Here is a 13410-nt window from a genome sequence, read left to right on the forward strand (position 1 = left end):
TAACCACGTTTTGAAGTGCCGATTATAGTAGTAAAAAGTGTGTTTAGTGTTTTATAGTAAAAAGTACTCGTAATTTTTAATAGGTATCTTTAATGCAACTCGCAAATTTTATCAGAATCATCGCATATAATCTAACATAACGCAAAATAAGGTACTAAGTAAATTAGATACAATCTCATCATCATAGAATGTTGATATCATGATATGTTCTTTTAAAAAGATTAAAAAGCTTCAGGGCGAATGTTACATAAAAATTGTGACATTTATCCATAAAACCAAGATAATCTGTTTTTACGGAAACCTAATTGACCTAAATGTTAATTGTATTTTAATGCTCCAGACTAATTTAGTTAGAGTTTTATTTTTATTTTTATATAAAGCTTTCTAAACGGCAGCGTACTTTCATCGGCTCTTTCGTATTTGTTTCTTTGAAAGCCATCAATCTTGAGTAGGAGTTGAGAGGCTCGAGAGAGAGGAATGTTAAGATATAAGATAACAATAAGAAGTGTGTGAAATTGTACATATTAAAGATCGAGGACAGAGCAGGATCAGCACAGGCCATCATTATTTTCGCACGTCAGGAATTTTCCTCAATATGTAGCTTGTTGGCGTCCATTTCATCTCTCTTGTTTGTTGCTGCATCGTTTTCGCGTTATTTATAGGGCTGTATGACGCAAACTGCACGTTTAAAGACACGATTCGCAGTTTTGTATTATTAGTTTGTAAGCTTTCGACGAACGTATACTTATTATGATCGGAACTAACGTGATTTATAGCCTGAGTTACCGGTCATTGTCTTTCACTATAAACGTATTACTCATTCAGTTCATAAAATTGTGACGCATATTCGAAGGCGTTAACATTTGGCATATATTGTTGATCAAATGAACAACAAATTGTTTCTAATGAAATAGTAATGAGGTAATTATTCGCTTTCAAACCGAGTGCACGTTGAGTTCTTATATCGAAACCTTATATGAAGAACATTGTAACTAATAATACAATGTTTTCTAACTATACCATCAAAATACTGTGGGGAGATAAGGTATCTTTCAATTTGGGAACTGTCCGACCGAACCGAACGACCACTAGAACAATATTTATATAAAAAAAATCATTGTAATTCAAGATAATTCAGATTTCCGCTAAAAAAATATTTTAATTTCGGTGTCGGTTACGAAAATAATAATATACTAGCGGACCCGGCAGACGTTGTCCTGCCCACAAAACAGCTAACAAATTTTATAGCTTACTTACTCATAGCAGCGCTACCTACTGGGTCCAATTGAGATAAAAACTACCCTATCTCCAAAGTTGGACCAAATTATAGATGCTTACAAAATTTGATGAAAATTGATTCAGTAGTTTCAGAATTACATACCGATAGCAGCGCTACCTACCGGATCCAATTGAGATAAAAACTACCCTATCTCCCAAGTTGGACCAAATTTACAGATGCCTACAAAATTTGATAAAACTTGGTTCAGTGGTTTCGGAGTTTATCGCCGACATACATCGTGGCACGAATTTTTTATATATATAGATATCCGTAATGAAATATATTAATAGTAGAACAATTTACTTTATTAGGGATGCGGCTTAATTTAACATCACTTCGTCACTTTTTAAATGCAACAAAATGGTACAAACGCTCTCCTGAAAACTGAACAAAATGAGATACAATGTTCTTCATATCAGGTGTCGATATAAAAACTATCTTGCTCGAGGAGTGTCGATATTGTTTATCTACCAAGAGATCAGACGGCAGGTCAAGATATACGGTTCATCGTAATTAGGTCACAGGTTATCAACGCTTGAAGTATCAGCGATCTGATGCGGGTAGGTCGACGATCTGTACGAAGCTACTACATAACGACAACTTTAATAAGTCGAGATTTATAGACCATTATCAATTACCAAGCTGCAAGATCTTTAACATTTATTTAGCTTAGTCATTTGTACAATCATCGGTGTTACTGTACCGGTAACAGTAGCAATAAACTGGAAATAGTCAGTTTTTAGTATTCAGTAAGTGGGGCACAGTAATTTTATTTGTTACTGAGCGGATTATGTGTGTTACTTAACCAATACATAAAACGATTTGACATTTAAATAAAATATCTCTTTCGTTATTTTATTTTTTATTCCACGCAGCAACCTATAGTTGTCTGGATACTTGTATATACTTTTAGGTACAAATGGTTTAATGACTTACGAGATTTATTTTTGACTAACTTCTATTTCAGTTATTCATTTCATATTATTTATCTATTGTTAAACATAAAATTATTAGACATCCATTTCCAAGTCAGACTTCGTTCTGTCAAAAGATAACAGTAAACAATTTTTTGTTTTATTTATTTTTTTAGTATTAAACCCTCCGTGGCCCTGAAGGAACATACAAAAATTAGCCGAATCAGCCGAATCGGTCGAGCCATTCTCGAGTTATGCGCTTAGCAACATTCATATTTATTTATATAGACAATTTTTTATTATTATTAAAACCTTCCGTGGCCCTTAAGGAACATACAAAATATAAATTACCCGAATTGGTCGATCCATTCTCGAGTTATGCGCTTAGCAGCATTCATTTTTATTTAGATGTATAGATATTATGTTATTTTTTATTTGATATTTGTCAGATAACTAGACACCATAGCGATACGGTTGCAGAGCAAAGATACAGAGCGAATTCTAGCTCGCGCTCGTTAAGAAGTAACAATCGTATTATCGTAATCGTATCGTATCGTATCATATGTATTTCTCGCATTAATATTTCGATTTCTGTATTGTTTTTTTTTTATTATTTAGTTGTACCTCATAGTGTACCTATTTTTCTGGCAGGCATACAACTTCATATTACTTTCTTTTTTGTTTTTCAAATAAAAGTTTTGCATCATTAAAAACAAAACAGTTAATGGGCATACAAAAAAAAATAGAAGACAACTTTTTGTACATAAAACAAAACTTGCGATTTCAGATGACCTACTAGGATAACAAGGCTTAGAAGAGATGTTAGTAGCGAGCAGATAGGGCTAACAGAGGCATTAGAGATGCGGCCGACGACGACCTAGGCCGAGAGGTCAACTCGTGTCACGTTACAGCGCTAACTAGGTCACAGGTCATATCCTCCCGACGCAAACAAAAATAAACCGCGGGATAATAAAGAATTATGTAAGAGAGATACTACAGAGTTAAACTTAAAAATGTGGGCATTGACGTTAATTAACTACATGAATATGTAAAAAATAATAACAAGTAATATTTTTTACTCAATTTTAGCTATGTCTTTTTGCGTTGTCTGGACTAGCTAGATTAGCTTAATAGCTTTTTTTAGGGTTTGTCTATAAATGTACCACAATAGCATAAACAGGCCGGAGATGTTATTAGGTACATCTATTAATAGGATTGTGGCTATAAGTAAGGTCGTTGGGTCAAGTATTCAAGCTCTCGAACGCTTCAGATAAAAATAGGTAGATGATTTCTACTTTTATAGACCATCTTCATTTTTGACACTGATAATATTTAATACGAATAAGAATCTTTGAAGTATAATAAAGACTTGTTACTTTAATATAGATTAAAAATAACGATACAATAATTGTGTTATTTTATTAAATAGCGATTACCAATAACCATCGACTAGTTTTTTTATAAATTACTTATATTTTATTTAAAGTACTTGACAATTAAGAGGAAAGGGTACCGGAGAGACTTTTCAAAAATAGGTATTTGAATAAAATGTTTCTGTCGCGCTGCATGCCGCTACCGCGCCCCGCGCCATCTCCGCTCCGTTTTTTTTATGTGTGACTGTCGCGTTGTTAGTGTGCGTGCGCCAGCTATTCAGCTATTAATTGTTGACGATATTTTAGTATTCGCATCTTTCGTTTGTGATTGACTACACATACATATAGCGCATACTGTTATTTTTCTGAATTTGGCTTGTTTTATTGAACTTGTTCTGCATCGTATTGCTGTGACTCGGCTTACTATTATTGGATTTCGTAAACTACTTATTATTATGTTTTATTATTTTGACTTGGATACTCTTTGTGACTTGATACATGACTATATTTTTGTGGGTAATTATCGAAATACTTAGGTACTTTATTTATGAATTAGGTATGTAATTACATGGTTGAGGTGTGTGTAAGAATGGGTATTGAGATACATACATAATTATAGTGTATACATGTAGTATATAGTATAAGTGTAAGTATAGTATAAAACGTTTGTCTTAGTACCTATATCATTTGTAATGTCTCATGTTTGTCGCAGTTATTAATACAGATACCTATAGGTTATATGTATTAATTAACATATAATTGCGGCGATATAACAATGGTTAAAAATAATATTATAATTAAAAAAAAAAAAACGAGAATAGCCGCCTGCGTGAAGAACAACTATTACCTATAAAGTCAACTGAAAAGGCTGGAACAAGATAAAAATTCAATAATTACACAAAGATAGCTAAATAAATCACAACAATTTCACACATGTACTGTATGTACACTTACAAAAATCATGAAGGCGGCTTTTGCAATTATTATTTTATTTATGTTTTTTTAGTTAGGCAAATTACGTAATCGATTCAATTTTTTTAAAGAGTGGTTGATTAACATGACATAACATAACAATACACTTTATTGTACACCAACAGAAAATAATAATACGTATCAGATTGATTTTTAACCGACTTCCAAAAAAGGAGGAGGTTCTTAATTCGACTGTATTTTTTTTTGTATATAATATGTTACTTCAGAACTTTTGACTGGGTGGACCGATTTCGACTTGCTCGCAAACAAAAAAAAACCGACTTCAATTACATCGACATGTAATACGACAAAGGTAAACGAAAATATAGTCAAGTAAATACGCGTTATTAAAGATTACTCAAAAGTTGTTATCAGATGTCGATGAAATTTAAATATGACTACACGATAAACACGAGCTTTCGATTAAATTAAAAATCATCAAAATCGGTACACCAAGTAAAAAGTTATACGATATAATACAACGTAGGTCAACAAAAAAATAGTCAAGTAAAAACGTATTATTAGATATAACTCGAAAAGTTGTTGTTAGATCTTAAATAAATTTAAGTGGGACCAAATGACACACACCAACTTTTGATGAAAAATTTTTTGTTGAAATCGGTCCACTCAGTCAAAAGTTCTGAAGTAACATACATTAAAAAATTCAGTTGAATTGAGAACTTCCTCCTTTTTTGGAAGTCGGTAAAAAATACAAACCGATTTTACACGTCTATAGAATTCCTAAGTCGAGAAGCTTGAACAGTGAAAGATTTAGTATAAAAGAAAGAGGAGTGAGAGGGAAATTCAAGAAGTAAGCTTTCCTCAGAACGAAGACTGCGTTCATGGGTATCACTAAGAAATCGTCGCTTTAGATAAGCAGGTACAACAGGGTTAAAAATAATAGAGTAAAGTAAGTTGAGAATATGCGTATTCTTGCAGAAGGGAATTGGGTGCCACTCAGGGCGTAACTACTGCCGTATCAGCCGTATCAATGGTACGGGGCCCCCTATCTAAGGTGTGTAAGCAAAAATTAGTACAATGTTATCCACAATGTCACTTAATCTTGTGATTCCTGGAAAAAAGAATTAAAAAAAATGTCATACATACCTATAGAGTTTTCACTTCAGAAATGACTGAAGTCTGAAAAGCCCTTTTATCCGAGTTAAGCGTGCGCCCAATAGTTGATAACATTCTGTATCGTTTATTTCGGGATTCAGTTAATCATTATTAACAATGAATTATTTTTTTTATATAAGAATGGAGCACACAAGCTGACGAAGGCATCTGATATATAACGGCTAGCATCACCTATGGCCTTTAAGAGAAAAGATATAGACACTCGAACTCGCTTGAAAACCCCCAAATTTTAGCAAGGTAATCCACAGTTTGAATGTACGCGGTAAAAATGCGCACGAATCTCGCAAATTGGTTGTAAACCACTGATGGATACAATTAGCACCACTAGACTTCTTGACGTCGAAAGAATGCAGAACACGACAAACGACACTGCTCATAGTGCACATTACGCATCGCGTGCTCGCACCGTGGAATGCTCGGTGGTGCTTTCCCCTCATCGTCAAGAGTTGAATTCGACGCAAAAAGAGTGCAAAGAATTTTCGCTTACTTTTTCGCATAATGTACCAGAGAGCCTTCACGTTCGTGCAATAATGGAAGTGTAGACTAAAAATAGTTACCTTCGACAGCTTTTGTAAGAGACAAAAAGCACGGGTTCCATTTGGAAAGCCCAATAGTCTCTCGCCAATTCTGCTAGTGTTTGAACTTTGCCCTAGCGATTTACTACCTGTAAGACCTGGAGGCAGCGTTGAATCTCTTCTTCAGGCTATGCGCCTGTGAATCCCCCGCATATAGATGCGGGAGATTCATAGGAATCCACTAATAGTATTAGCCTTACAAGCTGAAGCAAACGATCCCCCGCATCTATTGCTGCAGGTCAAGGCTAATAACTCTCCAGCTTGGAACTACAAGCTCTTTAAATTAGCTTAAAATCCGAAATTCAAAACATTCGTTCCATTAAAGAACTCATGGAATTATTACTGATAAAATTCAATAGCCTTGCATCCAGTTTTCCGGAGGTATTAACTTGATGTTTTTCAAAACTAAAACTGATACAAAATTACCTAAGGATTTCGATGGAACAGGAACAGCTACAGCAGACTACACTCACTATTGTCTATTCTAGGAGGAAGTAATAACTTATAATCAATAAATATTTATTTTAATTGAATGCAAGCATTTTTTTGTGAGAAATCTTTACCCATCATTTGCCTGCCCCCCTACTAATTTTGATACAGGGCCCCAAGGTTCCCGGGGTTCCAAGGAATGCTACGCCAGTGGTGCCACTTGAGTTTTTTACGCAATTCAGAAATATGATTCTATTTGCGAAGTCCAAATACGAATCGCATAGGTACATAGATTCGACCAAATTTAATAATCTGCTCCTCAGTAATGTCAAGAAAACAACTAAGCAATTTTTTACCGATGAAAAAAAACAGAGGAGGTTCTAAAGTCGCCACGTACCTATATTTATTTATGTTTGACCATGCATAACTTTTTACCGAGTATTCCGAAATTGATAAAAAAAATATATTGGAAAGAGTAAACCCCGAAGTTGTTTTTCGCCTAGGAGGCGAGGAAGAAGCGCGGCTCGCAGCTTGCTTGGCATAGGCATGGAAAAGAGCAGAGTCATAATTTTTTTAACTTTCTTATTGTATTTTTTATTAGTATTACGGTAATAATAATCATAATATACTTTTTTGAAATCCTTGTATTGAGCCCTTTAATTTGATACCAAAAACAAACAACACAGTTATTTACCATAATTATCATTGTTATTTGTTAGCGAAACCCTTCGTTAGCCCAGGTTTGCACAGTGTTACAATAAAAACCGCATATACAAATACGGTTTTATTGTAGTTACGAAAAGAGAAATTATTTAATTTTGTTAATACGAATTTTAGAAAATATCGACTTAAAATTACATCACTAGTGTATCGATATAATTGTCGACTATGAGGCATCACTTCGCTGGCGTATATACGTATTGCTTTGACCCTTCCCTCCCCCAGACCTATCCCCCAAAAAGCAAGAAAGGGACAACTGCAGCTCAGACCGTTTTAGGTATATAATTTTTGACCAAAACAGTGTTTCGTAGTCGACTGTTTTCTCCTCCAAACATGGCAATTTTTTTAAAATTTTTTTTTTAGAAAATAAAAGAAGACTTCGGCTATGCCCCTATGTTTTCATTTTTTTGAAAATATGCATATATTTTTTTTAACGAGTGTCTGAAAATGTACAAAAAATTCTGCAATATTTCGAGTTTTTGAAGTCTCCTAATTCCTATGATAATAAGAATATGAAAAAAATCAAAACATAGGGGCATGATCATGGCAGCAAAGAGTTCTATGTCGCAAAAATATTTGATCTAGTGTCATTATCCAGGGAGAAAACAGTCGACTACGTTTGTATGGAGAAAGAGCCGGTACCCTTTCCTCTTAATGTGGATTATTATTATAATGTATTTTTTTAATATTTTTTTTTGTATTCATAATTTTTCTAACATGTCGCGCTTCACTCTTCAGCCTGTAATACCCCATTGCTGTGGATCAGAGCTCCAATACGGGTTTGCGGATATATTCCCTACTATGAGTAACGATCGTTATCATGCGTACATGATAACAACCGGGACCGATGGCTTAACGTGCTCTTCGAGGCACTGTGGGGAGATCCGCAAGGACTGTATTAACACCCAGACCACGGCGAACATCTGCACGGCCAATACAAATGTTTGTCATGGGGATCGAACCCGCAACAGCCACAAACCAGTGCTGTGACCGTTGCGCCAGTGCATCACATATAAAACATCTTGTACTTTATTGAAATTAAAGAAAAGACATTCTAACTATTCTTTCTTGTTTTTTAGTTTTTACTTATCTATGTTTTAGAAATCAGATAATATGGTAATACAAAAAATACTCTACATTATATTTTTGAACTGAGGTAGGGCACAGCAGGAATTTCCTGCTCAAAATATGGAGCAGCCCGACTGGGGTAGTAAGTACCTCGACCTTACAGAAGATCACAGCAAAATAATACTGTTTTTAAGCAGTATTGTGTTCCTGTTGGTGAGTAAGGTGACCAGAGCTCCTGGGGGGATTGGGTCGGCAACGCGCTTGCGATGCTTCTGGTGTTGCAGGCGTCTATAATCTACGGTAATCGCTTACCATCAGGTGAGCCGTACGCTTGTTTTCCGACCTAGTGACATAAAAAAATAAAAAAAAAACTGTTAAAAATTAAAATATGATAGTCGCTTTATAATTATAAATATTTCATCAATTGAAAATTAAAGTCAATTACTAATATTTAAGGAGCATTTAAATAATTCGTCTTAAAATTATTTTATTGTATTCCATTAAAATACAAATAATTCCGTAAATTGAGGCATTTACCAAAGCCGAAGTTATCAAAATAAACTTCAGAGGTTAGTAGTGATCTTGAATTATTTGAGTTCTGCTTAAAGTGGTTATTGTTTATGGTTCGTTCTAATTGGTTCCATATCGTACCATTTGTTAGCTAAATATGTGGATGCAAATAGTTGAATTCTGTATTGATAAATAAATTGAGTAGCCTCCTCTTTTTTGAAGTCGGTTAAAAATACGGTCGAATTGTGTAACCTCCTTTTTTGCAGTCGGTTAAAAAAATTATTGTTGATTTATGGCACACCGGCATTCGACATACGCTCACAATATCAAAAATAGTCAAGTAAATACGCATTATTAGTAGATATAAATATAAATTTAGAACCTCCTCCTTTTTTAGAAGACGGGTCTTTTATAAGTCACAATCACCAATTTGTATTTTGTAGCCAGAACACTTCTCGAAGCTTAGTGCTAGTATTTTTTTTTTGTCTTTTTTTCTTAAATGATCGATATAGTCTCATTTTTCCAAAAAGTAAATTTCGAAGTACTTTGGGATTGTATAATATTTTTAAGGAAATATTTATTTTAGTGCAAGTTTACAACTGCAATGTGATTTACAAAATGAAGCGAAGTCGTTGTGAAAATGCTTGGAATGCAATGGAATTCATTTTTCTACAAGGAAAGAATTGTTAAACAAGGTAGAGTAGTAAAATAGTGGAATTTGTGTTTTCAGTGTGTAAATACATTATATTTTTTCTAAAGTTCACATGTAAAAAAATCTAGATTCCAAATAAATTGTGTCTTGTTTCATTTGTTGATACAGTTGCGATAGACGAGGATTTTTTTTTAAAAACATTTTTAGCGCTTTCGTTTTTCTTCAAACTGGTTTATTGTAATTGTGTTATAATTCAAGCAGGATGAGGTCGATGCTTATTTTTAACCGACTTAAAAAAAGGAGGAGGTTACTCAATTTGACCGTATATATATTTAAGTAATATGTTCGGGGATAACTTCGTCGTTTACGAAGCGATTTTGATAATTATTTTTTTGTTGGAAAGAAGATATCCCAAGTGTGGTACCATGATAAGGAAACCAAGATCTGATGATGGAATTCTAAAGAAATCGAGAGAAACTCTCGAAAGGTAGTAGTGACGACTAGTGCGTTTTTATTTTTTTCGTCTATTTACGTTGTATTAATTACTTGTCGATGTAATTTGATAAATATTCAAGTATATAATAATATTAAAATATGGGAACCAAAGGAAAGACTTGCTGCTAGTTAACATTTATTACGGAACTGAGTTACCTACATTGAGCATAATATTATTTTAATACAATTATTTTCATAGTACCCGCACTAGTCGGTACTTACATATATATCATAATTGAATTCGGTTTTTTTCGTTTGCAAGCAAACACAATTATATCCTGTTGTGCTCAGGAGCACTATTTTAGTTTCAAACAAAGCCTCATTCAAGTGGTAAGGTAGTGTGTCAATTGTAAACACACTTTATCACAAATTCCGAACTACTGAAAATAAATATATCTACTTATATCATTTGATGTACATATACATCTGATTTTTTACTCGTCTAGAGTATAGTAAATATCATAGTAGTAATAAAGTAAACCCAATATTAAAGAGATTTTGGTACCACAATTACTCCATTTTCAAAATTACTACGTAAATACAATATTAAATAATTATGTTAATCTATACTAATATTATAAAGCTGAAGAGTTTGTTTATTTGTTTGTTCGAATGCGCTAATGCTCAGGGGCTACTGGGCCGATTTGAAAAATTCTTTTAGTGTTGGATAGCGATATCGAGGAAGGCTATTATAGGCTATAATATCGTCACGCTAAGACCAATAGGAGCGGAATCTACGGGGACGAAATCGCGGGCAGAAGCTAGTATTATATATGGATTATTTTCTTTCAAAATTGAATGTACCCAAATATTACTATTTTTTCAATTTTCATGAAACGCTTCAAAAGACTGTGCGTCACATGCTCGCGAAGTTATGTTCTTTGTCTAAATACTTCAACTCCTTTATTATGATAATTATCTTGAAAATTTGTTTCAAAAGAGCCGTCTTTCAAATCTCTTAAATATGAAAATTCAAAATAGTGGAAATAAGCAAACAAAAATACACATTTAACAATTTTGTAAAATAAATATTTAAATTTAAGTAAATGTTCTACAAAGAATTATTATTATTATTCTTTTATTCAAAGCTATATTTTTCGCTTTTTACCTAATAAATGTAAAAATATTATCGTTTATTTGGCGTGTAACTTGCACTTTTTATAGTAAAGTTAAAGTCATAGTTTATGCATGTATTTGTTGGTCAAAATCTATTTTCGTAATAAATGGCATTATAATATTTGATTCATGGATGAGTCACGTACTTTTTTGTATATGTTTTTAAGTTACTTTTTGGTTTATAAATCCTAGACCTATATTGCAGACTAAAAATGTAGTCGTAAAACAACATAGTTTTGTTAGATTAGACCCCATTTTAGATATAAGTATTTAAGGCTGTCGTAAGGTGTGTCGATCTGCTAGCGATTATTACTCATAGTAGGCAATATATAACCGCCAAGTTGCTGTGGGGCAGCGTTGTTGATTAAGCTCCGATTTTGCCTAGAAGAAAGAGGCTGGGCATAGCCAGCAGGTAGACGTTACAAGCTGAATCAATTATTAATTCATTGTTTGGATATATTGTTTCATAATACATTCAGGTTTTAATTTAATGATTTTAAAACATAGCAAAAACGTGATTATTTGCTATACAAAAATAAAACCAACCCCTTTCACCGTCATATGTCACGACACATAACATATCCTGTAGCGGAACAAAGCTCGTATTTATCATATAAAAAATAGTTACCGTTCGACAGACACTTCCTTCGAGAGCGGCCCGCCGGGGGGCAGACGTACGTACCCCCACCAATTTCCCTGTTTCACTTGTTGAGTTCCTTTGTTGTCTGGTGCACCGCTTTAACTATATGAGTCTAATGATATTTTACTTACCGATACTGGATTTAGTCGGATGTGATACAAAGGAGCGTACTTTCTGCTTGCCTTTTCAGTTAATAAAGTTTTATGTCTATCTAAATAAATATTATTTGTCGTATGTTTTAAAATATACGGACAACTATATACCTACGGTACGGCTTGACAAAGGGGACTGTCCATTTTCGGCCCAGCGTAAACAGAATTTATACAAAAAAACAAATATACCAAAAATTTTTATATATTATACCATGATTATTCGTGATTTTCAGTTGTATCAATATAAACTGATAAAAAGTTTATTTAATAAGTATTTTAATTCATTTATTATATACGTCTAGTTTATTTCCGGTTTAGTGATTTGATTATACCACGTTGCCAGTCTTAAACAAACAATTATTATTAACGAACAATCGATTTTATAATATTTTTAAATCAATTATTTGTTAAAATCGATTAAAAGTATTGTTAAATCGAATTATGTAATTAGAAAAAAAGTCTATAAAAGTGTATTTAGTAAAAAAAAATTAACTTTGATGAAAAATAAACTATTTTAGAAACGTTGTTATTGACTACAAAAAAAGCAAGCAATTAATTATATTAAATTCGATTATCGATTTAATCGATTTATTTTGTTTATTGAAAATATTATTTGTTATGGCAACCCTAAACTACAGACTTTTGCGTCATACATTCATTTGACTTCCATATTCTTTCATAGTGATATAGCAACCTACTAACAACTAACTAAGGTTTTCCGTCAACCGAGAATTCATCACTACTGCGACGTAAAATACACAGTAGGCATATTTATAAGTAGGAAAATATATTTTGTATTTATTTTATATGTAAACAATGCAGGTCAGGCAGAGAAGCCATAAAAAAATATTATTGCAACTGCATAGTTGGTCGACGGACAGTAGGTTGTTGTGCCCATGTCATGACAATTATTTGGTTTTTGGGCTGGAAATGGTTTCAAGATTTTATAAATCTACCTGCCTAGTTTTTAGATAACATTCTGTTAACGTACGAATCCGATTAGTAGAACAAAAATAGCAAAAACAATGATTTTTTATTTCAGAAACCTTCTTGTAATTATCCACAAAAAAACAAAAAAGAAACACCTGGACACAAAACCATATCATTTTTCTAATTCCTACTTGTTAGTACTACTAACTTAATATATAATTATTATTCTCAGTGACTGTCCACTCGGGGCCGAAACCCCCATACAAAGTGGACATCCCCTTTAGTTAATGTAATGTGACGAAAGTATGAAAGAAATTTGTTCTAAAGTTATTAGAAATGTCAAAAAATTGTACAGTATCTACATACACCGCTTTAATCAAATATCCCAATAAAACTCAATATATCGACACATTTTTTTTTTCCCATATACTTTTATTATATCTTCTGT

This window comes from Melitaea cinxia, chromosome 9 (genome assembly GCF_905220565.1).
Source record: "Melitaea cinxia chromosome 9, ilMelCinx1.1, whole genome shotgun sequence".
NCBI classification, from domain to species: Eukaryota; Metazoa; Arthropoda; class Insecta; order Lepidoptera; family Nymphalidae; genus Melitaea; species Melitaea cinxia.